Source organism: Lagenorhynchus albirostris, chromosome 19, assembly GCF_949774975.1.
Source record: "Lagenorhynchus albirostris chromosome 19, mLagAlb1.1, whole genome shotgun sequence".
In the NCBI taxonomy this organism is placed as follows: domain Eukaryota; kingdom Metazoa; phylum Chordata; class Mammalia; order Artiodactyla; family Delphinidae; genus Lagenorhynchus; species Lagenorhynchus albirostris.
Genome location: NC_083113.1, coordinates 46,976,614 through 47,004,383, shown reverse-complemented (window position 1 = coordinate 47,004,383; position 27,770 = coordinate 46,976,614). Strand labels below are relative to the sequence as shown.

At 40.8% G+C, this 27,770-nt stretch overlaps 1 pseudogene; it reads right to left on the bottom strand.

Moving 5' to 3' along the window:
• Positions 1–15,708, bottom strand: part of LOC132509175 (TBC1 domain family member 14-like) — a 40,355-nt pseudogene extending 24,647 nt beyond the window's left edge.
• Positions 15,709–27,770: the final 12,062 nt, after the last annotated feature.

Sequence of the window (27,770 nt, the reverse complement as noted above, 5' to 3'; positions counted from 1 at the left end):
CTAACTTTGAGTTTTGTTTGTTCTTCTTTCTCTAGTTCCTTTAGGTGTAAGGTTAGTTTGTTTGAGATGTTTATTGTTTCTTGAGGTAGGATGTATTGCTATAAACTTCCCTCTTAGAACTGCTTTTGCTGCATCCCATAGGTTTTGTATCATCGTGTTTTCATTGTCATTTGTCTCTAGATATGTTTGGATTTCCTCTTTGATTTCTTCAGTGAGCTCTTGGTTAGTTACTAACGTATTGTTTAACCTCCATGTATTTGTGTTTTTTACGTTTTTTTCCCTGTAATTGATTTCTAGTCTAATAGCATTGTGGTCAGAAAAGATGCTTGATATGATTTTAATTTTCTTAAATTTAGTGAGTCTTGATTTGTAGCCCGAAATGTGATCTATCCTGGAGAATGTGCCGTGCGCACTTGAGAAGAAAGTGTAATCTGCTGTTTTCGGATGGAATGTCCTATAAATATCAATTAAATATCTGGTCTATTGTGTCATTTAAAGCTTGTGTTTCCTTATTAATTTTCTGTTTGGATGATCTGTCCATTGGTGTAAGTGAGGTGTTAACGTACCCCACTATTATTGTGTTACTGTCGATTTCCTCTTTTATAGGTGTTAGCAGTTGCCTTATGTATTGAGGTGCTCCTATGTTGGATGTATATACATTTATAATTGTTATATCATCTTCTGGCTTGATCCCTTGATTATTATGTAGTGTCCTTCCTTGTCTCTTGTAACATTCTTTATTTTAAAGTTTATGTTATCTGGTGTTAGTAATGCTATTACAGCTTTCTTTTGATTTCCATTTGCATGGAATATCTTTTTCCATCCCCTTACTTTCAGTCTGTATGTGTCCCTAGGTCTGAAGTGGGTCTCTTGTAGACAGCTTATATATGGGTCTTGTTTTCGTATGCATTCAGTGAGCCTGTGTCTTTTGGTTGGAGCATTTAATCCACTGATGTTTAAGGGAATTTTCAATATGTATGTTCCTACTACCAATTACTTAATTGTTTAGGGTTTGTTCTTGTAGGTCCTTATCTTCTGTTGTGTTTCCCACTTAGAGAAGTTCTGGTAGCATTTGTTGTTGAGCTGGTTTGGTGGTGCTGAATTCTCTTAGCTTTTGCTTGTCTGCAAAGCTTTTGATTTTCTGTCGAATCTGAATGAGATCCTTGCTGTGTAGAGTAATCTTGGTTGTAGGTTCTTGCCTTTCATCACTTGAAATATGTCATGCCACTCCCTTTTGGCTTGTAGATTTTCTGCTGAGAAATCAGCTGTTAACCTTATGGGAGTTCCCTTGTATGTTATTTGTCGTTTTTCCCTTGCTGCTTTCAATAATTTTTCTTTGTCTTTAATTTTTGCCAATTTGATTACTATGTGTCTCGGTGTGTTTCTCCTTGGGTTTCTCCTGCCTGGGACTCTCTGCACTTCCTGGACATGGGTGGCTATTTAGTTTTCCATGGTAGGGAAGTTTTCGACTATAATCTCTTCAAATATTTTCTCGGGCCCTTTCTTTCTCTCTTCTCATTCTGGGACCCCTATAATGCAAATGTTGTTGCGTTTAATGTTGTCCCAGAGGTCTCTTAGGCTGTCTTCATTTCTTTTCATTCTTTTTTCTTTATTTTGTTCTGCAGCAGTGAATTCCACTACTCTGTCTTCCAGGTCACTTATCTGTTCTTCTGCCTCAGTTATTCTGCTATTGATTCCTTTAAATGTATTTTTCATTTCAGTTATTGTGTTGTTCATCTCTGTTTTTTCTTTAATTCTTCTAGATCTTTGTTAAATTTTTCTTGCATCTTCTCGATCTTTGCCTCCATTCTTTTTCCAAGGTCCTGGATCATCTTCACTATCATTAATCTGAATTCTTTTTCTGGAAGGCTGCCTATCTCCACTTCATTTAGTCATTTTCCTGGGGTTTTGTCTTGTTCCTTCATCTGGTACATAGTCCTCTGCGTTTTCATCTTGTCTATCTTTCTGTGAATGTGGTTTTTGTTCCACAGGGTGCAGGATTGTATAGTTCTTCTTGCTTCTGCTGTCCGCCCTCTGGTGGATGTGGCTATCTAAGAGGCTTGTGCAAGTTTCCTGGTGGGAGGGACTGGTGGTGGGTAGAGCTGGGTGTTGCTCTGGTGGGCAGAGCTCAGTAAAACTTTATCCTCTTGTCTGCTGATGGGTGGGGCTGGGTTCCCTACCTGTTGGTTGTTTGGCCTGAAGTGAGCCAACACTGGAGCCTACCCGGGCTCTTTGGTGGGGCTAATGGTGGACTCTGGGAGGGCTCACGCCAAGGAGTACTTCCGAGAACTTCTGCTGCCAGTGTCCTTGTCCTCACAGTGAGCCGCAGCCACCCCCTGACTCTGCAGGAGACCCTCCAACAGCAGCAGGTAGGTGTGGTTCAGTCTCCTATGGAGTCACTGCTCCTTCTCCTGGTTCCCAGTGCGCACACTACTTTGTGTGTGCTCTCCAAGAGTGTAGTGTGTGTTTCCCCCAGTCCTGTGATGTCCTGCAATTAAATCCTGCTAGACTTCTAAGTCTGATTCTCTAGGAATTCTTCCTACCGTTGCTGGACCTCCAGGTTGGGAATCCTGACGTGGGGCTCAGAACCTTCACTCCAGTGAGTGGACTTCTGTGGTATACGTGTTCTCCAGTTTGTGAGTCACCCACCCAGCAGATATGGGATTTGATTTTATTGTGATTACGCCCCTTCTACCATCTCATTGTGGCTTCTCCTTTGTCTTTGGATGTGGGGTATCTTTTTTGATGAATTCCATTGTCTTCCTGTCGAAGATTGTTCAGCAGGTAGTTGTGATCTATACATAGTATTGATAAAAGTAAAATCTGTTGCCATTATTATGTGCCATGTTCTGTGCTAAAGTCCTTTCTATGGCTCAGAGAAGTTATATAACTTGGTCAAACGGTAAGTAAGTTGTTAGGTTGGGATTCAGAGGTTGGTTGTGTGACTGCCAGCTATTGTGGTATTCTAACCCTTTTTATATGTTATTTATTTGTCCTAGGTGGTTTTACCCCCATTTTACAAGTGAGGAGCCTGAATTCAGAGTCAGTACTTTGCCCATTGACACATAGGGAAGGAGTGACAGAGCTGGCTCTGTTAGACTTCAAAGTATATTTTCTACTACATACTACTAGTTATCTTTCCTTTATCCTTTTCAACACATCTCCTGGTTTTTGTTAGAAATTTTGGAATAGGAATTTGTCTCGTGATTTTCCCTTATGATTTTGGAGAAAAGCATGTTGAATAGATAACTGGAGTAGGTATCAGGAGACTTGAATTCCTATATTATCTCTGATACTGGCCATATGACATTGGACAAATCAGCTTTTTAGGTCTTATTTATAAAATGAGGGGATTGGATTGGATGATTTTTTTTTTTTTCTTTTTTTGGCGGTACGCGGCCTCTCACTGTTGTGGCCTCTCCCGTTGCGGAGCACAGGCTCCGGACGTGCAGGCTCAGCGGCCATGGCTCACAGGCCTAGCTGCTCTGCGGCATGTGGGATCTTCCCGGACCGGGGCACGAACCTGTGTCCCCTGCATTGGCAGGCGGACTCTCAACAACTGCGCCACCAGGGAAGCCCTGGATTGGATGATTTTAAAGGTTTCCTCAAACTCTAAAATCTAATTTAACTCTATTTTGATTTAATTTTTATACTTGTTCTTTTTAGCACAGATAGAAGTTTACCACCTATATTTCCACATATTAAATATTATATTTTATTAAAGTTAGGGGTCAAGGAGCTCTTGTATTCTTTACTTGCACTATTGTATCCAATGTTGAAATTCAATAATGGGAAGAAATTCCATATAAAGTAGTAATTAGGATTTCCCTGGTGGCACAGTGGTTAAGAATCTGTCTGTCAGTGAAGGGGATATGGGTTTGAGCCCTGGTCCGGGAAGATCTCACATGCCATGGAGCAGCTAAGCCCATGTGCCACAACTACTGAGCCCACGTTCCACAACTACTGAAGCCTGCATGCCTAGAGCCCGTGCTCCGCGACAAGAGAGGGCACCGCAATGAGAAGCCCACACACGGCAACGAAGAGTAGCCTCCGCTCACCACAACTAGAGAATGCCCGCTCAGAGCAACGAAGATGCAACACAGCCATAAATGAACAAACAAACATAAATAATAAGATAAAAAGAAGTAATTAATCTCATATAAGGACACTCTTTCTTTTAAACTATTCAAGATTGTCTTAGTTTTTACAGTCAGAAAGAGAGGACATGCAATGAGAAGCCCGCGCATGGCAAGAAATAGTAGCCCCCAATCGCCACAACTAGAGAAGGCCCGCGCACAGCCACAAAGACCCAACACAGCCATAAATAAATAAATAAATAAATAAGGAAGAAAGAAGGAAAGGCAGGAAGGAAAAAAAGAAGTAATTAATCTCATATAAGGACACTCTTTTTTTAAAAACTATTCAAGATTCTCTTAATTTTTACAGTCAGAAAGTATAATCCTGGAAATCTTAATATTATAAAAGGAAATAAATGATTTTTAATAGAAAATGTGTCCACCAAAGAAGGCAGGAATGGGTGACTGCCACTTTCAAAGCACTTGCAAGTTCTTACCTGTACAATATACTAATAGCAATTATAGTAATAAGTAACATTTATTGAGAATTAATTTTATGCTACGTATTGTACTAAGTATTGGATTGGCCAAAAAGTTCATTCGGGGTTTTCCATAACATGTTAGGTAACATTATATATAATTAATATATATATACATTGCATCATTTAGTACTCATGAAAACCATATGATGTAGGTACTATTTTTTTTTGATGTAGGTACTATTATTGCTCCCATTTTACATAGTAGGAAAAAGAGAATTAATGAGGTCAAGCAATTTCTTCTAAAGCTACGTTGTTTATAAGTGGTGAAACTGAGATTTGAACCTATAGAGTGCCACAGAGTTTGTCCTCATATTTACAAAATGGAGCGTAATTGTAAGAAGTGACCAATTCTAATGCTTGTCAACACATGAAACTTTTTGGGAAAGAGTGGGTCTGATGATTTGTGATGAATGGTAGTTTCCATGTTCTCAGATTTGATCACGGCCAGTTACATATTTTATACAGTCATAAAACAATAACTTTTGGATAATTTTATAACAGCACTTATCTTCTGAAGAGTTAATAAATTTCTTATAAGTTATAGGAAACATTCTTTGGAGTTTGGGATGTAGATTGGTGTGTGGGGGGGTGTATGCACCCAAGCACACGCATGTGCACGGATTGGGATCTGTACATCAGGGTAGCTAATCATCCCAGTTTGCCTAGGCTTGGGTTTCTAGATCATGGAACTTTCAGTGCTAAACTAGGAACCTTGCAAAAACAGGTTAATAGGCAATTATGTATCTTCATATACTTGTGTGTGTGTGTGTCTGTCTGTCTGTCTGTCTAAAGTGATGGTAGTAGAGCTACAAGGAATTCAGATCTGGCAGAGCATAAAACAGCTCTGAATTCAGTGCCTAGACTGTTACCTGTCTGTTTTATTAGCAGAAAGTTCCGCCTCCTGTGTTTTCCCCGTTTCAGATAACCTTTTCTTGTCATGAAGAAATTAATTTCTTTGTTGGAATCGTTGCAAGTAAACTTGATAGCAGTAGTATTATTGAGGCAGCTTACTCAGTGATTTACTAAGTACAGCCTCTTCATAAAAGGTGAAGCAGAAATAAATTTATTGATCATTACCAGGATTTCAATAACCTGTTGAACTACCTGACTTTTTTCCCCTTCTCATAAAGCCCACTATTTTTATTTCTCTTTATACCTTTGCGTTAGTTGTTTCTTTTGAAAACATTTTTACATGTATTTTCACATCATGTAAACAGTTTTTTGTGTGTATTTGCTTTCTTCTAGAGTATAGTTTGAATGTCTAAAAAGCTGTTATTAGATTAAACTACATGAAATTGCCAAGATTTGACTGTTTTGACCTATAGCAATGGCATCTTCATATGGATCAACTAATAGTTAATTCATCTTTTGGTCATTTGAAAATATTAGGCTACTAACTTAAGTCTAAGCAGAATATTCCATTGAAACCCTGGTTAATGTTATGGAGGAACTGAGATGAACTTTGGGCTTATGACTCTGTGCTGCCCATTTGCTACAAATACATTTTGAAAGGTATAACTCATGTGGAAAAACTGAGCATTGCACAGCCATTAGTACTAGTAGAGATTTAAAAATTTATTTTAACCAAAGGTTAAGACCAAATTTAACGACTATTCTTTCTCTGTTTAAAAAAATTGGAATATAATTGCTTTACAATGTTGCGTTTAGTTTCTGTTGTACAGTGAAGTGAATCAGCTATATGTATACATATATCCCCTCCCTCTTGGACCTCCCCCCTCCGCCATCCCACCCCTCTAGGTCATCATTAGATGTGGTAGTATGTGTACTACACGTGGTAGTATATATATATGTCAAAGCTAATCTCTCAATTTATCCCACCCTCCCCTTCCCCCTCTGTGTCCACATGGCCATTCTCTACATCTGTGTTTCTATTCCTGCCCTGCAAATAGGTTCATCTGTACCATTTATCTATATTCCAGGTATATGCGTTAATATACAATATTTGCTTTTCTCTTTTTGGCTTACTTCACTCTGTATGACAGACTCTAGGTCCATCCATATCTCTACAAATGACCCAATTTCATTTCTTTTTATGGCTGAGTAATATTCCATTGTATATATGTACCACATCTTCTTTATCCATTCATCTGTCAATGGATATTTAGGTTGTTTCCATGTCCTGGCTATTGTAAATAGTGCTGCAGTGAACATTGGGGTACATATGTCTTTTTGAATTATGGTTTTCTCAGGGTATATGTCCAGTACTGGGACTGCTGGGTCATATGGTAATTCTTTTAGTTTTTTAAGGAACCTCCATACTGTTCTCCACAGTGACTGTATCAATTTACATTCCCAGCAACAGTGCAAGAGGATTCCCTTTTTTCCGCATCCTCTCCAGCATTTATTGTTTGTAGATTTTTTGATGATGCCCATTCTGACCAGTGTGAGGTGATACCTCATTGTAGTTTTGATTTACATTTCTCTAATAATTAGTGATGTTGAGCAGCTTTTCATGTGCCTCTTGGCCATCTGTATGTCTTCTCTGGTGAAATGTCTATTTAAGAGTTCCGCCCATTTTTTGATCGGGTTGTTTGTTTTTTGATATTGCGTTGCATGAGCTGTTCGTATATTTTGGAGATTAATCCTTTGTCCATAGTTTCGTTTGCAAATATTTTCTCCTATTCTTTGGGTTGTCTTTCCATCTTGTTTATGGTTTCCTTTGCTGTGCAAAAGCTTTTAAGCTTAATTAGATCCCATTTGTTTATTTTTGTCTTTATTTTCATTACTCTAGGAGGTGGGTCACAAAAGATCTGGCTGTGATTTATGTCAAAGAGTGTTTTTCCTATGTTTTCCTCTAAGAGTTTTATAGTGTCTGGTCTTACATTTAGGTTTTTAATACATTTTGAGTTTATTTTTGTGTATGGTGTTAGGGGGTGTTCTAATTTCATTCTTTTATATGTAGCTGTCCAGTTTTCCCAGCACCACTTATTGAAGATGCTGTCTCTTCTCCATTGTATATTCTTGCCTCCTTTGTCGTAGATTAAGTGACCATAGCTGCGTGGGTATATCTCTGGGCTTTCTATCCTGTACCATTGATCTATATTTCTGTTTTTGTGTCAGTACCATACTGTCTTGATTACTGTAGCTTTGTAGTATAGTCTGAAGTCTGGGAGCCTGATTCCTCCAGCTCCATTTTTCTTCTCAAGATTGCTTTGGCTATTGAAAAATTTTTTGTTCCAGTTCTGTGAAAAATGGCATTGGTAATTTAATAGCAATTGCATTGAACCTGTAGATTGCTTTGGACAGTATAGTCATTTTCACAATATTGATTCTTCCAATCCAGGAGCATGGTATATCTCTCCATCTGTTTGTGTCATCTTTGATTTCTTTCATCAGTGTTTTATTGTCTTCTGAGTACAGTCTTTTGCCTCTGTAGGTAGGTTTATTCCTAGGTATTTTATTCTTTTTGTTGCCATCGTAAATGTGATTGTTTCCTTAATTTCCCTTTCTGATTTTTCGTTGTTAGTGTATAGGAATGCAAGAGATTTCTATGCATTAATTTTGTATCCTGCAACCTCACCAAATTCATTGATTAGTTCTAGTAATTTTCTGGTGGCATCTTTAGGATTTTCTAGGTATAGTATCATGTCATCTGCAGACAGTGACAGCTTTACTTCTTCTTTTCCAATTTGTATTCCTTTTATTTCTTTTTCTTCTCTGATTTCCATGGCTAGGTCTTCCAAAACTATTTTGAATAATAGTGGCCAGAGTGGACATCCTTGTTTTGTTCCTGATCTTAGAGGAAATGCTTTCAGTTTTTTACCATTGAGAATGATGTTTGCTATGGGTTTGTCATATATGGCCTTTATTATGTTAAGGTAGGTTCCCTCTCTGCCCACTTTCTGGAGAGTTTTTATCATAAATGGGTGTTGAATTTTGTCAAAAGCTTTTTCTGCATCTACTGAGATGATTATATGGTTTTTATTCTTTAATTTGTTAATATGGTGTATCACGTTGATTGATTTGCGTATATTGAAGAATCCTTGCATCCCTGGGGTAAATCCCACTTGCTTACGGTGTATGGTCTTTTTAATGTGTTGTTGGATAATGTTTGCTAGTATTTTGTTGAGGATTTTTGGGTCTATGGTCATCATTGATATTGGTCTTTAATTTTCTTTTTTTGTGATATCTTTGTCTGGTTTTGGTATCAGGGTGATGCTGGCTGCATATAATGAGTTCAGAAATGTTCTTTCTTCTGTAATTATTTGGAATAGTTTGAGAAGGATAGGTATGAACTCTTCTCTAAATGTTTGGTAGAATTCATCTGTGAAGCCATCTGGTCCTGGACTTTGTTTGTTGGGAGTATTTTTTTTTTAAACATCTTTATTGAAGTATAATTGCTTTACAATGGTGTGTTAGTTTCTGCTTTATAACAAAGTGAATCAGCTATACATATACATATATCCCCATATCTCCTCCCTTTTGCATCTCCCTCCCATCTTCCCTATCCCACCCCTCTACGTGGTAACAAAGCATCGAGCTGATCTCCTGTGCTATGCAGCTGCTTCCCAGTAGATATCTGTTTTACATTTGGTAGTGTATATATGTCCATGTCACTCTCTCACTTTGTCCCAGCTTACCCTTACCCCTCCCTGTGTTCTCAAGTCCATTCTCTACGTCTGTGTCTTTATTCCTGTCCTGCCCCTAGGTTCTTCAGAACCTTTTTTTTTTTTGATTCCATATATATAGGTATTAGCATACAGTATTTGTTTTTGTTTTTCTGACTTACTTCACTCTGTATGACAGTCTCTAGGTCCACCCACCTTGCTAATGTTCGGAGTTTTAAAATTACTGATTCAATTCCATTACTGGTGATTGATCTGTTCATATTTTCTATTTCTTCCTGGTTCAGTCTTGTTTCCTGAGATAGGCTTGTATTGCTTTAAACTTCCCACTTAGAAATGCTTTTGCTGTGTTCCATAGGTTTTGGATTGCTGTGTTTTTGTTTTCATTTGTCTCCAGGTATTTTTTGATTTCCTCTTTGATTTCTTCAGTGATCCAGTGGTTTTTTTTTTTTTTTTTTTTGCGATACGCAGGCCTCTCACGTTGCGGAGCACAGGCTCTGGACGCGCAGGCCCAGCGGCCATGGCTCACGGGCCCAGCCGCTCCGCGGCACGTGGGATCCTCCCGAACCGGGGCACGAACCCGTGTCCCCTGCATCGGCAGGCAGACTCTCAACCACTGCGCCACCAGGGAAGCCCGATCCAGTGGTTTTTTAGTAGCATATTGTTTAGCCTTTACCTGTTCGTGGTTTTTTGTTTGTTTTTTCTTGTAGTTGATTTCTACGTTGTGGTCGGGAAAGTGCTTGATACGATTTCAATTTTCTTCAATTTACTGAGACTGGTTTTGTGGCCTAGCATGTGATCTATCCCAGAGAATGTTCCATGTCACTTGAAAAGAATGTGTATTCTGCTGCTTTCAGATGGAATGCTCTATAAATTTCTCCTGCTTTCAGATGGAATGCTCTATAAATATCAATCAAGTCCATCTGGTCTAATGTGTCACTTAAGGTCAGTGTTTCCTTATTGATTTTCTGGCTGGATGATTTGTTCATTGATGTAAGTGGGGTGTTGAAGTCCCCTACTATTATCGTGTTACTGTTAATTTGGCCTTTTATGTCTGTTAGCATTTGCCTTATATATTCAGGTGCTTGTATGTTGGGTGCATGTGTATTTACAATTGTTATATCTTTTCTTGGGTTGATCCCTTGATCATTATGTAGTGTCTTTCTTTGTCTTTTGTAACATTCTTTATTTTAAAGCCTATTTTGTCTGATATAAATATTGCTACTCTGGCTTTCTTTTGATTTCCATTTGCATGGAATACTTTTTTCCATCCTCTCACTTTCAGTCTCTGTGTGTCTTTAGATCTGAAGTGAGTCTCTTGTAGGTAGCATATATATGTGTTTTGTTTTAGTAACCATTCAGCCAGTCTGTGTCTTTTGATTGGAGCATTTAGTCAATTTACATTTAAGGGAATTATAGTATGTTCTTATTGCCATTTTGTTAATTGCTTGGGGGTTATTTTCATAGCTCATCGTTTCCCCCTTTTTTTTGGTTGTCTTGTGAGTTGATGACTATATTCAGTGTTATGTTTACATTCCTTTTTATTTTTTGTATGTGTATCTTTTATAGATTTTTGGCTTTTGGTTACCATAAGGTTTTTATGTAGCAGTCTTTATATATATGTGATTGTTTTGAGTTGCTGATCTCTTAATTTCAAATGCATTTTTTAAAAACCCCTGCATTTGTACTCTCTTCTCACAATTACTGTTTTTGATATCATATTTTACATAGAATAGTTTTATGTATCCCTTCACTACTTATTGTGAATATAGATGATTTTACTACTTTTGTCTTTTAATCTTCCTGCTAGGGACTTTGCTGTTGATGAGGTACACCTGTAACGTATTGTACATCAACTATACTTCAGTTTAAAAATTAAGGGGACTTCCCTGGTGGCACAGTGCTTAAGAAACCTCCTGCCAATGCAGGGGACACGGGTTTGAGCCCTGGTCTGGGAAGATCCCACATGCTGTGGAGCAACTAAGCCCGTGTGCCACAACTACTGAGCCTACGTGCCATAACTACTGAAGCCCACTGGCCTAGAGCCTGTGCTCCACAACAAGAGAAGCCACTGCAATAAGAAGCCTGCGCACTGCAGCAAAGAGTAGCCCCTGCTCGCTGCAACTAGAGAAAGCCCACATGCAGCAATGAAGAACCAATGCAGCCATAAAAACAAACGAAAAAAAGCAAACAATCTTCCTCCTAAATTTCTGCATGGGTGATTTTATTTTTTAACTTTTATTGTATGTTTGCCTTTACCATTGAGCCTTTTTATTTTGTAATTTTCTTTTTTTAAAAAATTTATTTTATTTTTATTTATTTATTTTTGGCTGCATTGGGTCTTTGTTGCTGTGCGTGGGCTTTCTCTAGTTGTGGCGAGCAGTGGCTATACTTGGTTGTGGTGCATGGGTTTCTCATTGCGGTGGCTTCTCTTGTTGCAGAGTATGGGTTTTAGGCGTGTGGGCTTCAGTAGTTGTGGCATGTGGGCTCAGTAGTTGTGGCGCATGGACGGGCTTAGTTGCTCTGCGGCATGTGGGATCTTCCTGGAGCAGGGCTCGAACCTGTGTCCCCTGCATTGGCAGGTGGATTCTTAACCACTGTGCTACCAGGGAAGTCCCACATTTTGTAATTTTCTTGTTTCTAGTTGTGTTCTTTTCTTTTTTGCCTAGAGAAGTTTCTTTTAAAAAATAAATTATTTATTTGGTTGCACCGGGTCTCAGTTGCGGCAGACAGCCTCCTTAGTTGTGGCTTGTGGACTCCTTAGTTGTAGTACATGGGCTCCTTACTTGCGGCATGCGGACTCCTTAGTTGTGGCATGCGAACTCTTAGTTGCAGCATGCATGTGGGATCTAGTTCCCTGACTAGGGACTGAACCCGGGCCCCCTGCATTGGGAGTGTGGAGTCTTATCCACTACACCACCAGGGAAGTCCCTTTAAAAAAAAAAAATTATTTTTTATTTTTGGCTGTGTTGGGTCTTAGTTGTGGTGTGCAGGCTCTTTGTTGTGGTGTGCGGGCTTTTCTCTAGTTGTGGCACCTGGGTTTTCTGTCTCTAGTTGTGGTGTGCGGACTCCAGAGCACGTGGGCTCTGTAGTTGTGGCACGTGGGCTGCAGAGTGCATGGGATCTGTGGTTTGCGGTACGTGGGCTCTCTAGTTGAGGCGCGTGGGCTCAGTAGTTGCCCCACGGTATGTGGGATCTTAGTTCTCCGACCAGGGATCAAGCCCACGTTCCCTGCATTGGAAAGTGGATTCTTTACCACTGGATCACCAGGGAAGTCCCTAGAGAAGTTTCTTTAACATTTGTTGTAAAGTTGGTTTAGTGGTGCTGAAATGTTTCAGCTTTTGCTTGTCCTAAAGGTTTTGATTTCTCCATCAAATCTGAACAAGAGCCTTGCTGGCTAGAGTATTTTGGCTGTAGGTTTTTCCCTTTCATCAGTTTAGATACATCATGCCACTACCTTCTTTCCTGCAGAGTTTCTGCTAAAAAATCACTTGATAGCCTTACGTGAGTTCTCTTGTGTATGATGTGTTGCTTTTCCGTTACTGCTTTTAATATTCTCTTTTAATTTTTGTCATTGTAATTCCACTGTGTCTTGATATGTTCCTCTTTGGGTTCATCCTGTATGGGACTCTCTGCACTTCCTGGACTTGGGTGACTGTTTCCTTTCCCAGGTTAGGAAAGATTTCAGCTGTTATGTCTTCAAATATGTTCTCAGCCCCTTTCTCTCTCTCTTCTCCTTCTTGTACCTCTATGATATGAATATTTTGCACTTGATATTGTCCCAGAGGTCTCTTAAACTGTCCTCATTTCTTTTTGTTCTTTTTTCTTTTCTTTGTTCGGCATCAGGGATTTCCACTACTCTTGTCATCCAGCTCATTGGTTTGTTCCTCTGTCATTTAGTATACTGTTGATTCCTTCTAGTGTAGTTTTCATTTGTTTTATTGTAATCTTTTTCTCTGGTTCTTTATATTTTCTAACGCTTTGTTAAAAACTTCTAACTTCTCCCTCTGTGCATCCATTCTTCTGCCGAGTTCTTTAATCAACTTTACAGTCATTACCCTGAATTCTTTCTTGGGTAGATTGCCTATCTCCACTTCACTTTGTTCTTCTTCTGGGCTTTTATCTTGTTCCTTTGTCTGGAAGTTGTTCCTCTGCTGCCTCATTTTGCCTAGGTTGCTATTTGTATTTTAATGTATCTGATAGGTTAGTTATGGTTTTCTGACCTTGGAGAAGTAGACTTCTGTAGGATACATCTTCTGTGTCCCAGCAGCACGTTCCCCACTTGTTACCCAAGCTATATGCTCTTGGGGTTCCCCCTCTGAGGGCTGTGTGGGTCCTTCTGTTGTGGTGGGATGACTATATGGGTGGTCTGGTAGGCTTTGTTGGCCCCTAGCCCTGTTGGTTGCCAGGCCCTGCCTTGTGCAGAGGATGCCGGCTACTGGTTACCAGGGACTGGTCCAAAGCAGCTGACTGCAGAACCCCAGGGGGCCCTGGGGTAGTGCTGGCTCACTGGCGGGCAGAGTCAAGGTCCAGAAGACGCTGGGGCTGTTGCCCGCCTGTTGGTGGGTGAAGCCATGGCTTGGGGTTAGTGCTGAACTACTGGCAGGCAGAGCTGAGTCCTAGAGTCTGGGTGCAGGGCCCTGGGATCCCAGAGCTGGTGTCACACAGCTCACGGGGGGAGACCAGTTCCTGACACAGATGGGTCAGGGTCCAGGGTGTCCCAAAGCCTGTGTTGACCTGCTAGTGGACATGACTAAGGCCCAGCTGGTCATAGGGTAGGGTCTGTCCTGTGGGCAGGTGGTGTCTGCAGTCTGCAGGACTGTGGTTTCCTTGTGTCTGGTGTCTCACCTGTGGTGGGTGACGCTGGTCTAGAGGCTTGTGCAGGCTTCCTGGAGGGCTGGGCCGGTGCCTGCCCACTGGTGGGTGGAGCTGTGCCTTGGCCCTCTGGTGGGCAGGGCCGAGTCTAGAGGCATGTCTAGAGGTGGCTGTGGGCTTAGGAAGTGTTTAGACAGCCTTTCTGCTGATGGATGGCTCTGTGTCCCCCCGTCACCCACCAGTTAGTTATTGGCCTGAGTCATCCCAGCATTAGCACCTACAGGATGTTGGGTGGAGCCAGGACTTGGCATTAGTGAGTTAGAGGGAGGATCCCACGGTGGCACCTGTGCACATGAGTGTCCATGCAGTAGAGAGCTCCTAAGAATGCTGCTGCCAGTGTCTGTGTCCCCAGGGTGAGCTGCAGCTCCCCTCCTGCCTCTCAGAGAGGCTCTTCAAGACCAGTAGGCTCCTATCAAATTACTGCTTTTGCCCTGGGTCCTGGTGTGTGTGAGATTTTGTGTGTGCCCTTTAAGAGTGAAGTCTCTATTTCCCCCAGTCCTGCGGGACTCCTGAAATTAAGCCCTGCTGCCCTTCAGAGCCAAATGCTCTGCGGGCTCATCTTCTTGGTCCAGGACCTCCAGGGTGGGGAGCCCAATGTGGGGCTCAGAACTCTCATTCCTGTGGGAGAACCTCTGCTCTATAATTATTCTCCAGGTTATGGGTCACCCACCCTGGGGGTATGGGACTTGATTATATCGCAAGTCCACCCCTCTTACCCGTCTTGTGTGGGTCCTTCTTTATGTCTTTAGTTGTAGAAGCTCTTTTCTGGTAGGTTCTGGTCTTTTTCTTTGATGGCTGTTCTGCAGATAATTCTGATTCTGGGGTGCTTGTGAGAGGTGAGCTCTCAGGGTCTTTCTACTCCTCCATCTTCGCCCATCTCCCATGTATTCTATTTATAATACGAAAAAAACCCTGGATACTGACATAGTCTTTGCTGCTTCTCTCGTCTTTGTAGCCTCTTCAATGCAGCAGTCTGACTGGCCTTTTTACAACACAAAGTTACATCACTCTTCTCCGTTGGCCATTGCAGAGGAAACGCTCTGGCTCCTACAGTGGCCTATGGGACCTATACAACATGCCCCTTTGCCTTATTTGGCCTTTTCTGCTACTTGCCTCCCTCTGACAGGGCTCTGCTCCAGCACACAGGCCTCAGTTGTTCATATTTAAGAGGAAGGAAATTATGTAATACTGCACTCTACAGTGTGAATCATATATATTGATCTTTTCTTCTTGGATGATCGGGTTCTTCATATACAAGTGGGCATACCATGATATGGGAATAAACTGTACTGCATGGAATCACATGACAGAGTGTGGTGGACTTGTGGTTCAGTGGCTAACCCAGTATATAAGCACAGTTATACCCATGGATTAGGGTTACAACCTCAGGTATTTCTGTTACTCTGAGAATGGACAGTGATCTCTTATAATTCTCAAGTAGAAAAGTAACTAACCATTTTCTCTAAGCCCTTATAAGGTAAGTATTTCATCTCAAGGTTGAAAGAACCCCTGTTTATGGGCTCAGATAATGGTATTTTATTAATTTAACTAAACTGCTTTAATGTATCAGTTTTAGGGAGGTGTTTTCTTTGAAATGAAAAGACTTGATCACTCACTCAAAGGTGGCATTGGCGGCTATTCAGTTGATCATTTTCATATCAACTATAGGAAAACTTCAAGCCAAACCTTGCCTGGCCTTCTAATTTGTAAGCATAGCTACCTAGTGACCTCTGACATGCAGGTTTTCCTCTGCTATGGTATTTGGATAAAGGGGATGTCATTGCTCTTGAGAAAGAGGATGCAGGTGAAAAGAAGAGGATGCAGGTGAAAGCAGAGCTCATTCAGTAACATTGTACAGATCAGGGGAGTCACTACTGGGCACTGTAATAGTTACAACTATAAAACAGAACAAAAATTCTTTGAATTTAATATGAGAATCTTGATACAAGGAGGCAAGAATTTTACATAGGCTCTTATGGCACATGGAATGATTCAGGTCATATAGAGAATCAGCACACAATACAGAATAAGGGTGACAAAACATGAGCATCTAAAACAGGATCAGGATGGGAACGTTCCTTTCATCCATACTTACTCTTTAGTAAAGAGCAGAGGGAGTTAACATTGGAATCACATTCTATGTTATTTATAATTTATGGAATAAGTTTGTTGTATATGTTGTATGTGTATACTGATTGATTAGTAAACTAAGAAACAGGAAAGAGGTGGGAAGCTGTGACTTTTCTAAGAGCAGAATCTATAAAAAGCTAGAGTAGAGGAAAGAAGGAGGAAAGTAGTAGGCATTAAGGAAGAATCTTCATTAAGATCATAAGATGCCCCCCGGCCCCATTTCATCCTAGTATTTAATCAGATCCTCCTCTCATTGCCTTCTCTTTGTGACCTGGTTTTCTTTTAACAACTTTATTGAGATATAATTCAATACCATACAATTCACTCATTTAAAATGTACAGTGCAATGAATTTTTTGTTATTCACAGAGTTGTGCAACCATCACCACAATCGATTTTAGAACATTTTTTATTTTCCCAAAAGGAAACCCCATACTCATTATCAGTCACTCTCTATTCTCCCCCAATATTCCAGCCCTAGGCAACCATGTGATCCAAGTTTTACAAGTTATTGATTTGAAATTCTCTGCTGCCTTCCAAGGACATTCTACTTCAAACCATTTGATTGATCACACAGGTACAGTCAGAAAACTGTAACTAATCTTTGTTGATAAAAGTCTTGTAAATCAAAGAGAGTGACATATAACCGCATTCTTAGATATATCTCATTATATACAGCTTCTTAATCATGATTTTCAAGTTTTTTTTTTTTTTTTTATCATAGATGTAGACCTGTTAAATATACCCTCAACCTCAACCCCTGACTGATCCTATAAGTAAGCTGTAGGGGAAGCTAAAGTGTCCTCAGTAAGTTGCCTGGCACATATGGAACCAGAATAAGGAGGCTAGTTAGATGGTTCAAACATGGAGTGGCACCACTCTCTTAGTCAGAATGTGGTTGGCAGAATAATGCCCCCACCAACCCCCATAGATACCTGTGTCCTAATCCCTACAACCTGCTACCTTACACGGCAGAGAGGACTTTGCAGATGTGATTAAGTTAAAGTCCTTGAGATGGGGAGATTAGATTGGACACCCCAAGATAATCCACTGTAATCACATTTCTTTATAATGGGAGAACCTTTCTGTGGTGAAAGGGTGATGGGATTATGGAAGAACAAGAGATAGGGCAGTATGGGAAGAGCTCAACCCACCACTGCTGGCTTTGAAGATGATGGCGAGAGGCCACGTGCCAAGGAGTGCTGGTGGCCTCTAGCAGCTGGAAAAGGCAAGGAAGTAGATTCTCTCCTAGAGTTCTCAGAAGGGAATACAGCCCTGCTGACACCTTGATCTTAGACCAGTGAGACTCATGTCAGACTTCTGACCTATAAAACTGTACAACAATAAATCTGTATTGTTTTACGCCACTAAATTTGTGGAAATTGGTTACAGCAGCAATGAAAAACTAAAACACAGACCTTATAATGTGGATCTAGGCAGTTAAGCCTTGGGCAAGCACACCTTCTCCTAGAACAGTGCAGGTGGGCCTTGCCCATGTTTGCCTCAGTGGCTCTTCTTTCTTTGTATCTCAGGTGTCTTCCTTGAAGCCCTTTCTTGAATGACTTATTTATTAAAATGCATTTAATGAGAACATAGACTTAAGAGTTAGGTGGGCCTGTGTTAAATTCGGGCTCTGCCATTTTACTAGCTGGATAACCTTGGACAGGTGATAATATTCTAAGCCTTGGTTTTTATGAACAAAGTGAGAATAATAATACCTACCCTTTGGGGATATTTGGAGGATAAAATGATATAATATATGTAAAATAGCACGATGCTTGATATATAGTGAGCCCCTAATATATGATAGCTGTTACTATCTTCTCCTAAAGCCTAGAAGCAATTTGCCAATAGCATGCATTCTAACACTTGCTCAGATACAAATATATTAAGAACTATTCGTACAGCTGTTGTGTTTCGGTGACTGTGCCACAGGATTCTGTTCATAGCCCTAAGGGTCCTGATATTGAGCCTTTTAACTGAAAAAGGCTTACTTTTGGAAACTTCAGTGAGTAAGTTAAAACCACCTTTGGTTTATAGTGCAGTATGTAACACCTTTTAATATTTCCTTTATTCTTCAAGCTAAGGTGAAATAGAATGTTAAAGAAAACCTGGAATTGTTTCTACAGTTAAAAAAAAAATCCCTAATGACTGGAATAATTTCTTCACTTTAAATCCCTACTGCCCAGCAAATGGCTGACACATAATAGGCAGCAATAAGGGTTTACTGAACTGAACTAACCTGGCCTCTAAGCACTTATTCTTTCACAACCTGTTTTATCTCGTTTGTTGCTAGTCTAATTTAGGCCTGTTTTTTGGGCCTTGCCTATTAACAGCAGTTTTGAATGGCTCTTTTTGCTCCTTGTCTTTTCCCTCTTGATTTTCCACAGTACCAGCAAACTAGGCAATGACTGTTGCACAGTATATCCTCTTCTATTTAGTCTTCTTTTTCTTTGACCCATCACATACTGCCTAATAGCCATATTTTAAACTCAATGTTTCCCAACTTTTTATGGCATGGTACACTTAGAAAATGATGATATTTGTGTGGTACACTGGGGTAGGAAGCAAGCCGTCTTATGACTGGAGGTTTTGGATTCTAAGGGCTGAGTCACCCTCTCAGTACAGCCGTCACCTAATTTGGGCACACCAGTATGCCTTGGTATACTTACTGGGAAGCTCTGCTTAATCTAGCATTTTAGACTAGCTGCAGTTGGAATTCATTCTGTCTTTTACATAGATAATTAATGAGCACTGTTTGTGTCCACGCTAAGCTCTAGGGGAAAGGAATTGAGAGCACTGTATCAGGCATTCTCCTACATGAACTCTTAGTTCCAGGCAGACAAATCTGTTTACTGGCCTCCAAATGGGCCTTCAATATTCCTCTCATACATTTGCTTATGTCTTTTTTGTTTTTGAATAACCTGTATTTCCTTTGTCATCTCTGAATCTTCCTCCTGTCTTCTCCATGATGCTGTCCCTAATACAGTTAAAGTATGGCAGTTTTGTTTGTTGTATTCTATTACATTTATTAACTCACTCAAGTTTGGTGCCCTCTGTAAAGCCCGTATTCTTTCTTTGTATTAATTCTTATTCACTTACTTTCTATCTTATATTTGTCAGCATTTTCCCTTTATAAATGTTCCTATTGTTCTTATGCTGATATTTATCCTGCTCACTCTTCCTACAACTTTGTGTCATATAAATTCTGAGGAATATTTAATACTATTACAATAAATATAAAATAATATTCATTGTGCGTATATATTTATCAGGTAATAGCAAATGTTTTTTGTGCTCTTATTTGGACCAGGCATTATTCTAATAGCTTTATGTATATTTAACATATTTAGTCTTCACAGCAGCCCTATATATATAAAATATTTTTACATCTCCATCTTACAGATGAGGAAGTTTGAGACATAGGTTAGTTAAGTAACTTGCCAAAAGTTGTACACTATTAAGTATCAACGCCAGGATTGAAATGTAATCAGTTACAGTGGGCAGTGTTGACAATGAGCCCATACTAATAAAACATTCTGTAATACTGTGCTGCAAAAAAGCCAAGTTATAGATGTATGAGCAGACCAGTAGGTATTTAGTACTAAACATGCCCGCTAAGGTGAGTTAGGCTATATTACAGGAAGAAAGAGAAGTTGCAGTCATAAGAAATATACAATCTGGAGAGTACGATAACATGTAATACCAGCAAATGGTCAGTGATATAGAAATCAATAGTTAATAAGAATATTATTTATGGAGGATCAACTGTATATGCCAAGAAATGAACAGAGTACTTTGCATATATTATCCTATCGAAGCATTATCATAACACTATTGAGTAGTTGCTATCAACCCTATTTTATAGATGAGGGAAAAGAGGGACTTCCCTGGTGGTGCAGTGGTTAAGAATCTGCCTTCCAGTGCAGGGGACATGGGTTCTATCCCTGGTCAGGGAACTAGATCCCACATGCATGCCGCAACTAAGAGTTCCCATGCCACAACTAAGGAGCACATATGCTGCAACTAAAGGAGTTGGTGAGCTGCAACTAAGACCTGGTGCAATCAAAATAAATCTCAAATAGGTAACCTGCCCAAAAGTTACTGAGCTGGGAAGTGGTAGAGCTGAGGCTGGAATCTGGGCCCATCTGCCCTGTTTTCTTTTCACTGTGCTGTCCTGCCTCTCTGATGGTAGGTGCCCTGGCAGAAGGGCAGAGACACGCAGGCGAGCCACTGTTAGAATGTAGTTAGAGCTGTGCTTAACTTTGGAAAACAGTAGTGATAATGGTACTTTTTTTCTTCAAATTAGAATTTGAGGAAGGAATATAACCAACATTCTGGAATAAACCCAGTAAAAGTAGTATTCATTTTTGTTAAACCATTACCTTGTGATCTTGGCTAAGCTTCTTTCTCTTTTTGTACTTCAGCTCTATCTTTTATAACATATATGTGGTTAATAGGTATCTACTTATATCCAAAGATGTTTTATGATGTTAGGAGTACTGTTCAAACTCTGGAAGTAAGTAGTAAGTACTACACAAATACTAAGTTTTAGTACTTAGTTTGAATATTGACATTTGATACCACCATGTTTTTCCTTTATAGCATCACACCTTCTTTTTTTTTTCATTCCTAGGCAATATGCACATAGTTTATCAACATCACAATTTTTAGAGAAGCTAAAGTTTTAATGGAAAATGGGGAGAAAACTTAAGGGGTACATTTTTTACCATGCTTTATATTATTGTCCTGCCCATTTCTTTTAGAATACAAACCAATTCAAAATGCCCTACAGAGCATTTTAAATTTACAGAGCCTGTGGAACACTGCCCATTTTTGCAAATGGAAGGTCAGAAACAGTTATTTGCTATACAGCAAGCCCCACACAGGCAGCATCTGCATCTCGGTCATATTTGTATTTCCCAAGAGGCTTTGCACGAGGGGGGTGCTTAATAAATATTGGTTGAATAATTGAGTTGTTGTTTTCTACCTTTCTTTAACCTTCACAGTTCAATTTGTTTGCTTAAAAGAACTTCTCATAACAATTTTTGAAAGCTTAAACACTAAGGTTTATGTTTATATAGGTATGTAAAATGACAATTAATTACAAAATACTGTTTTATGTTTTAGCTAGTGAAAAATGATGGCCTCTCTTTTATGACTTCTATAAACCAGTAAGAGATCTGAGCACCCAAAGGCTTATGTTATTGTTTAAAGATTCCTTTGAATTTTCTAATAAACATTAGAAAAAAAAAACCCTCACAATTGCACAGAAAGTCTGATGTTTTATTTTTTATAAATTTATTTATTTATTTTTGGTTGTGTTGGGCCTTTGTTGCTGTGCATGGGCTTTCTCTAGTTGCGGCGAGCAGGGGCTACTCTTCGTTGCAGTGCATGGGCTTCTCACTGTGGTGGCTTCTCTTGTCGTGGAGCACGGGCTCTAGGTGCACGGGCTTCTGTAGTTGTGGCACGTCAGCTTCAATAGTTGTGGTGCGTGGACTTAGCTGCTCCACAGTATGTGGGATCTTCCTGGACCAGGGATCGAACCCGTGTCCCCTGCACTGGTAGGCAGATTCTTAACCACTGCACCACCAGGAAAGTACCCTTAATTTTTTCATTGAAGTATAGTTGATGTACAATATTATATGTTACAGGTGTAAAATATAGTGATTCACAATTTTTAAAGGTTATGCTCCATTTATAGTTATTGTAAAGTATTGACTATACTCCCTCTGTTGTAAAATATATCCTTGTAGCTTATTTATTTTATACTGATAGTTTGTACCTCTTAATTCCCTACCCCTATCTTGCCCCTTTCCCCCCCTCCATTGGTAACCACTTGTCTGCTCTCTGTATCTGTGAGTCTGTTTCTTTGTTATATTCACTAGTTCATTGTATTTTTTTAGATTCCACATATAAGTGATATCATACAGTGTTTGTCTTTCTCTGACTTATTTCATAATAAGAATATGAACTGCATAATACCCTCCAGGTCCATCCCTCTTGCTGCACGTGGCAAGTTTTCATTCTTTTTTACAGCTGAGTAGTACTCCACTGTATATATACACACCACATCTTTATCCATTCACCTGTTTTTAAAAAATTTTTGTTTTATATTGGAGTATAGTTGATTAACAATGTTGTTAGTTTCAGGTGTACAGCAAACTGATTCAGTTATACATATACATGTATCTATTCTTTCTCAAATTCTTTTCCCATTTAGGTTATTACAGAATATTGAGCAGAGTTTCCTGTGGTATACAGCACACCTTTACTTTGCTGTCTTTTTTTTCCCTCCTGATACTGACAAAAGAGATTTGTTCATAGAGAACTGACTCTGAAGATGACACTCTTCATTGTATCTCAATGGCTTAGGCTCCATATGCAGTTTCTTCTCTGTCTTTAATTAAACTTGTTTTTTTCAGTGCTGTAGCTGGGAGCACTGTGTTGACACAACTCATTCTTGTACAGAACAGATTAAAATGTCAGTGTTCCAATGTTCTCATCTGTGAGAGAAAATATTTGGGATATTTTATTTATAACTTTTAAAAGACTCCTCTGTGAAGAAAGATTACTTGTAGGCTGGAAAACCATTTGACAGTTAAAGGACAGAACTCTAATATTAGTCTAACAAAAAAGGGGAAAAAGACTGAAAGTTTACTAGAACCCTTTTCTAGGGATTTAGAACACATCTTTCTATTTCCTTCTTAATTTTCACTTAATTTTATCTTTTAATTCCCTAGAGTTCTGCTTAATCCTTCTAGATGCTGTGTATGCAGAATATTGACAGTTTCCGCAAAAGGCAGTTAGTCAGTCATTACAGTAAACACACATATTATGTGGATGGAGGGCTACTAGTCAAGGGAAATGGAGTTGGCGTATTGAGGCTTTAACCTTCATATCGTAAGTCTAAATGTATCTGTTTTTACAATGGAGTCTTTAATATTTGTTAGCTAGTTACTGGTGAATAGGTCCGCAAGTTCACCTTGCTACAGCTTGAGACTCTTTTCTGCCTATCAGGTGTTCACAGGATATAAGCTACATCAGTTAATGCTGGGTGCTGTGCAAATTTTAGAAGTCACGGTAAAGAGACAGGCTTGCTGCAAATTGATAAGGTAGGGACTTAATAAGAGGAGCCAATACTAATGGAACACTTGCATGCATCTAGAATATTTAAAAGTGTCTCTGTATTGATGTATCGACTGTCTAATCCGCACAGCTCTATGAATAGGTGATATTATCTTTGCTGTACAGATGGGAAATGGAGGCCTGCAAATGTAAAGTAACTTGTGCAAGGCAACACAAGAAATGGAGAAGCTGGATTTGAATCCAGGGAGTCTGGTTCTGTAGCCTATTCTATTAGAGAGTTTCTGGAAGTTTATTAACTCTTGATATTGTACGGTTTGGGAGCTTTTACTCTGGTGATGTTGCCTGAGTGGCGTCCTGAGAAGTAGGAGCTTGCTGTGACTCCCCTCTTGCCCTTTTCTTTTGTCCTCCATTACTTGCTGAGGCCCATTAATTCTAGACAACATCTCTCAAATTTGTCCCATCTTTCCTATCACACTGCTGCTACCTTAGTTCAGGCATCTTTGGGACATAGCAGCAATCTCCGGATGTCCCTCCTGTCTCCATTCTAAGTGTCTCCCTGTCTACCCCCGCAACTGATTATCCGCATTGATCCTATAGTAAATCTTTATAAGAAACCAATCTGATCAGGTCCTTCACAGGATTAAATGTAAAATAATACCTAGTTATAGGCATATATCACATTTTACTCATCCATTCTACCAGTTGATAGAAGTCTGGGTAGCTTCTACTTTTTGGCTATTACGAATAACGTTGTTATGAACATTCATGTAAAAGGTTTTGCGTGGACATAGGTTTTCATTTCTCCTGGATATATACCTAGGAGTGGAGTTGCTGGGTCAAATGTTTTTTTTGAGGAACTGCCAGACTGTTTTCCAAAGCAGCTGTCCCATTTTACATTCCCACCAGCAGTGTATAAGGTTTCTAATTACCCCACGTTCTTGCCAACATGTTATTTTCCTTTTTATTTTATTTGATACTTGCCATTGATACTAATACTAATGGATGTAAAGTGGTATCTCATAGTGTCTTTGATTTGCATTTCCATGATGGCTAAGGATGTTGAGCACCTTTTTACGTGCTTTTTGGCCATCTGTATATCTTCTCTCGAGAAATGTTTATTCAGATCTCATTTTTTAAAACTGAGTTTGAGTAATGAGAGTTCTTTATATATTCTAGATACAAGCCCCATATCAGATATATGATTTACAAATATTCTCTTCCCTTTTGTGGAACTGTCTTTTCGCTTTCTTGATAGTGTCTTTTGCTGTTTTCCTTCTGTTTTTTGGCTGTGCAGTGTGGCATGTGGGATCTTAGTTCCTGGACCAGGGATCAAACCTGTGCCCCCTGCAGTGGAAGCACGGTGTCTTAACCACTGGACCACCAGGGAAGTCCCTTGATAGTGTCTTTTGAAGCATAAAAGTTTTTAATTTTGATGAATCCCCAAATACCTATTTCTTCCTTTTGTCTTCTCCCATGTGCTTTTGCTGTCATATTTTAGAAGCCATCGCTCAACCGAAAGTCATATATAGTTCTAAATATAGTACTTAGGCTTGTGATCTATTTGGAGTTTTTCTTTGTGTGTGTATGGTGGCAGGAGGGGGTCCAACTTCATTTTTCTGCATGCAGGTATCCAGTTGTTCCAGTGCTATTTGTTGAAAAGACTAATTCCCCCACTGAATTGTTTCGGCACCTCTTAAGAAAAATATCTGACCATAAATGTAAAGGTTTATTTATGGATTCTCAGTTCTGTTTGATCTGTCCACATATTACTGTAGCTTTGTACTAAGTTCTGAAATTGGGACGTATGAATTTTCCAATATTTTTCCTCTTTTGAAAGGTACTTTTGCCTATTCTGGATCCTTTGCATTTCCATATGAATTTTAGGATCTGAAACATTTCTGAAAAAAATGCAGCTGTTATGTTGATATCGACTGAATTGAATATGGAGATCAATTTGGGAAGTATTGTCATCTTAAGTCATCTAATCCATAAATGTGGGATGTCTTTACATTTATGTTGGTATTCTCTAATTTTTCAATGTTTTGTAGTTTACATTCTATAAGAATTGAGGAACACTTTTGCCTAAGTTGTGGGACTGTATTTTATTTTGGTATCTGTTTTTCTAAATTATATACTCAAGTATCATAGCTTGTTTATATAGTAAAAAGTTATGCCATAAGGAGAACACTGTTAGTATTACTATGGATTGCTAAATCATGAATTAGGATATATAGTAAGGTCCCCCATTTTTAATTCCTGAACTTGGTTAGTTATGCCTTTGTTAGAGAATTGGAATCTCTCCCACAAGGACTCACCGCTCCAGGACCCGCTGTCACATTGATTCACACTCCCAGGAGGACTCTCTCTGAGATGGGGAGACAGAAAGGTGCTTCTGAGGAGGTGGTGGTGGCCTTGGGGCCTTTACACACTCACCCGTGGTCTGGCAGTGGATCACCAGGATGTTGGCCATCTCAGCAAACTTAACACTGGAAGGGTTCTTTTTAATTTCCTTCAAGAATTCTCCAAGGACCACCTCACACCTACCAATGAGCAAAGGAGAAAGGAGACAGCTCATGCAGCCAGAGGAGCCTCCACCAGTGGTGCCATGTCTGCTGTGCTCTGTGGGACACACTTGTCACATGGACATTTTTCAGAGGCTGGGGGTGGATGATCTCCTAGCTCTTCAAAGCAGGAAGCACACGAGCCAGGAAGAGGATGGTGAATTTTGTGCTCTCCTGCCGCCGCCTGTCTGTTGGGTGTGGGGTATGCGTATGCGCCGAGGGGCCCCTGCAGCCGCCTGCCCCTCTCCTCTTCCACTCACATTTTCCGAATCTCTTTGCCGTTGTCGCCCAGGATCTGGAAGAGTCCATCCAGGATCTCCGGCAAATAATCCAGCAGGTTAATGTCTGGCACGGACTCCAGAACCAGGATCTGCCCCAGGGGAGGAAACCATCAGGGAAAGTCACCAGCCAGAGAACCTGCATCTCCTCGCCCATCCTCTGGACTGGCCAGCGAGAAGGGGCCCTGCTGAGGCATCTTTTCACGGCAGTGTCCCATGGGGGAGCAGGTGCTAGTAGCTGTTGCTTCTGTTCAATGGGCAGGGGAACGGCAATTTAACCCCAGGGCAGTTCAGATGCCCGGGGGCGGGGCGGGGTTGCGGGAGGGAACCCATGGGAAAGGTGGGCAAGGCTAGAAGAGGTGTGACAGCTGGAGGAGCACAGCTGGCTTCAAAGGTAAATCTGGGTGTTTCCGGAGACAAGGAAGGAACCACATCCTCTGCAGAGGCAAACGTGATGGGCTTTGGGGGCAAAGCTGAATACATGTGTTTTCGGATGATCTGGTGTCATTGGCTCCTAGAGGGATAACAGTGAGGCACCCCCGCAGCCACAGGAAATGCCCAGGTGAGCCAGAGAGCAGACCTCACTCACCTAGAGGCTCCTTACGGCTGGAGAAGGAGCGTCGCGGGGCCGGACCTTACCCAGGAGATGATGAACTGCCGGGCGTACTGGTTGTTGGAATAAATCCTCTCCCGCAACAAGGGGATGAAGCCCACCAGGTCGAACTTGTTGCTCTCCGTCACAATGTCCTGTGGGTCAAAGGCATGAGAGCTGCCTGCTGGGGGCGGGGCTGCCTGACCTGGCTGAATCCCCGGCCCGGGCTGGCTCCAGGGGTCAGGCGGACACAGAGGAAGATGACGGAGCCTGAGTCAGGCAGGAGAGGCCCCCGGAGCATCCCTCCTCACACAGGCCGAAGGACCAGCAAAAAGGATGCACTGAAAGCAGGAATCAAGGTCGAGAGAACTAATCAAAAGGCAAAACCCTGCATCTCTGTGGTCTGGCTAGAATGCCCTGGTGAGCTGAGCATAAACTGCCCTGTCACTGGGGGCAGGGTGGGGTCGGCATGAGGGGCCATTAGGGGGACAGAATGGTTCTGTATTTTGATCCTGCTGTTGACATAACTCTATACTCTCATCATAGAGCTGTATACTATTCCATTAACTGTTAAGTGAAACAAATTTTTTTTTAATTACCAAGAGCATCAAGACCCACGGTGCAAGGCCACAGAGCCAGCCTTCAGGTCTGAGATGTGGAGAGAATGGCAATAAAGAAATCACAAGTCTGCAACACCCTGCTGGGGCTCGGGGGTCAGGGTCAAGGCCCTGGCTAGTGTGTACGTCCCTCCAGGAGAAGGGCTCACCTTGCCCAGCGCGATGGAGCAGGCGGCCAGGCCGATGAGGCCCCTTTTCTGGCTGTGTGGGTGCTGGGACAGGGCAAACTCCTGAGACAGCGTCTGGATCACATGCTTGATCTGCACGGTGTTGTTCTGGGCCACGAACTCCCGGACCAGCCTGGAGAGGGAGCAGAGACGGGCTGCAGGACCAGCGGGATCAGGCTGTTCCTGCTACTGCCGGCTCTGGGGCCCGGGGCTGGGGTGAGGGAGGGAGATGACCTGTTTAGAAAGAGGAATTGGGAG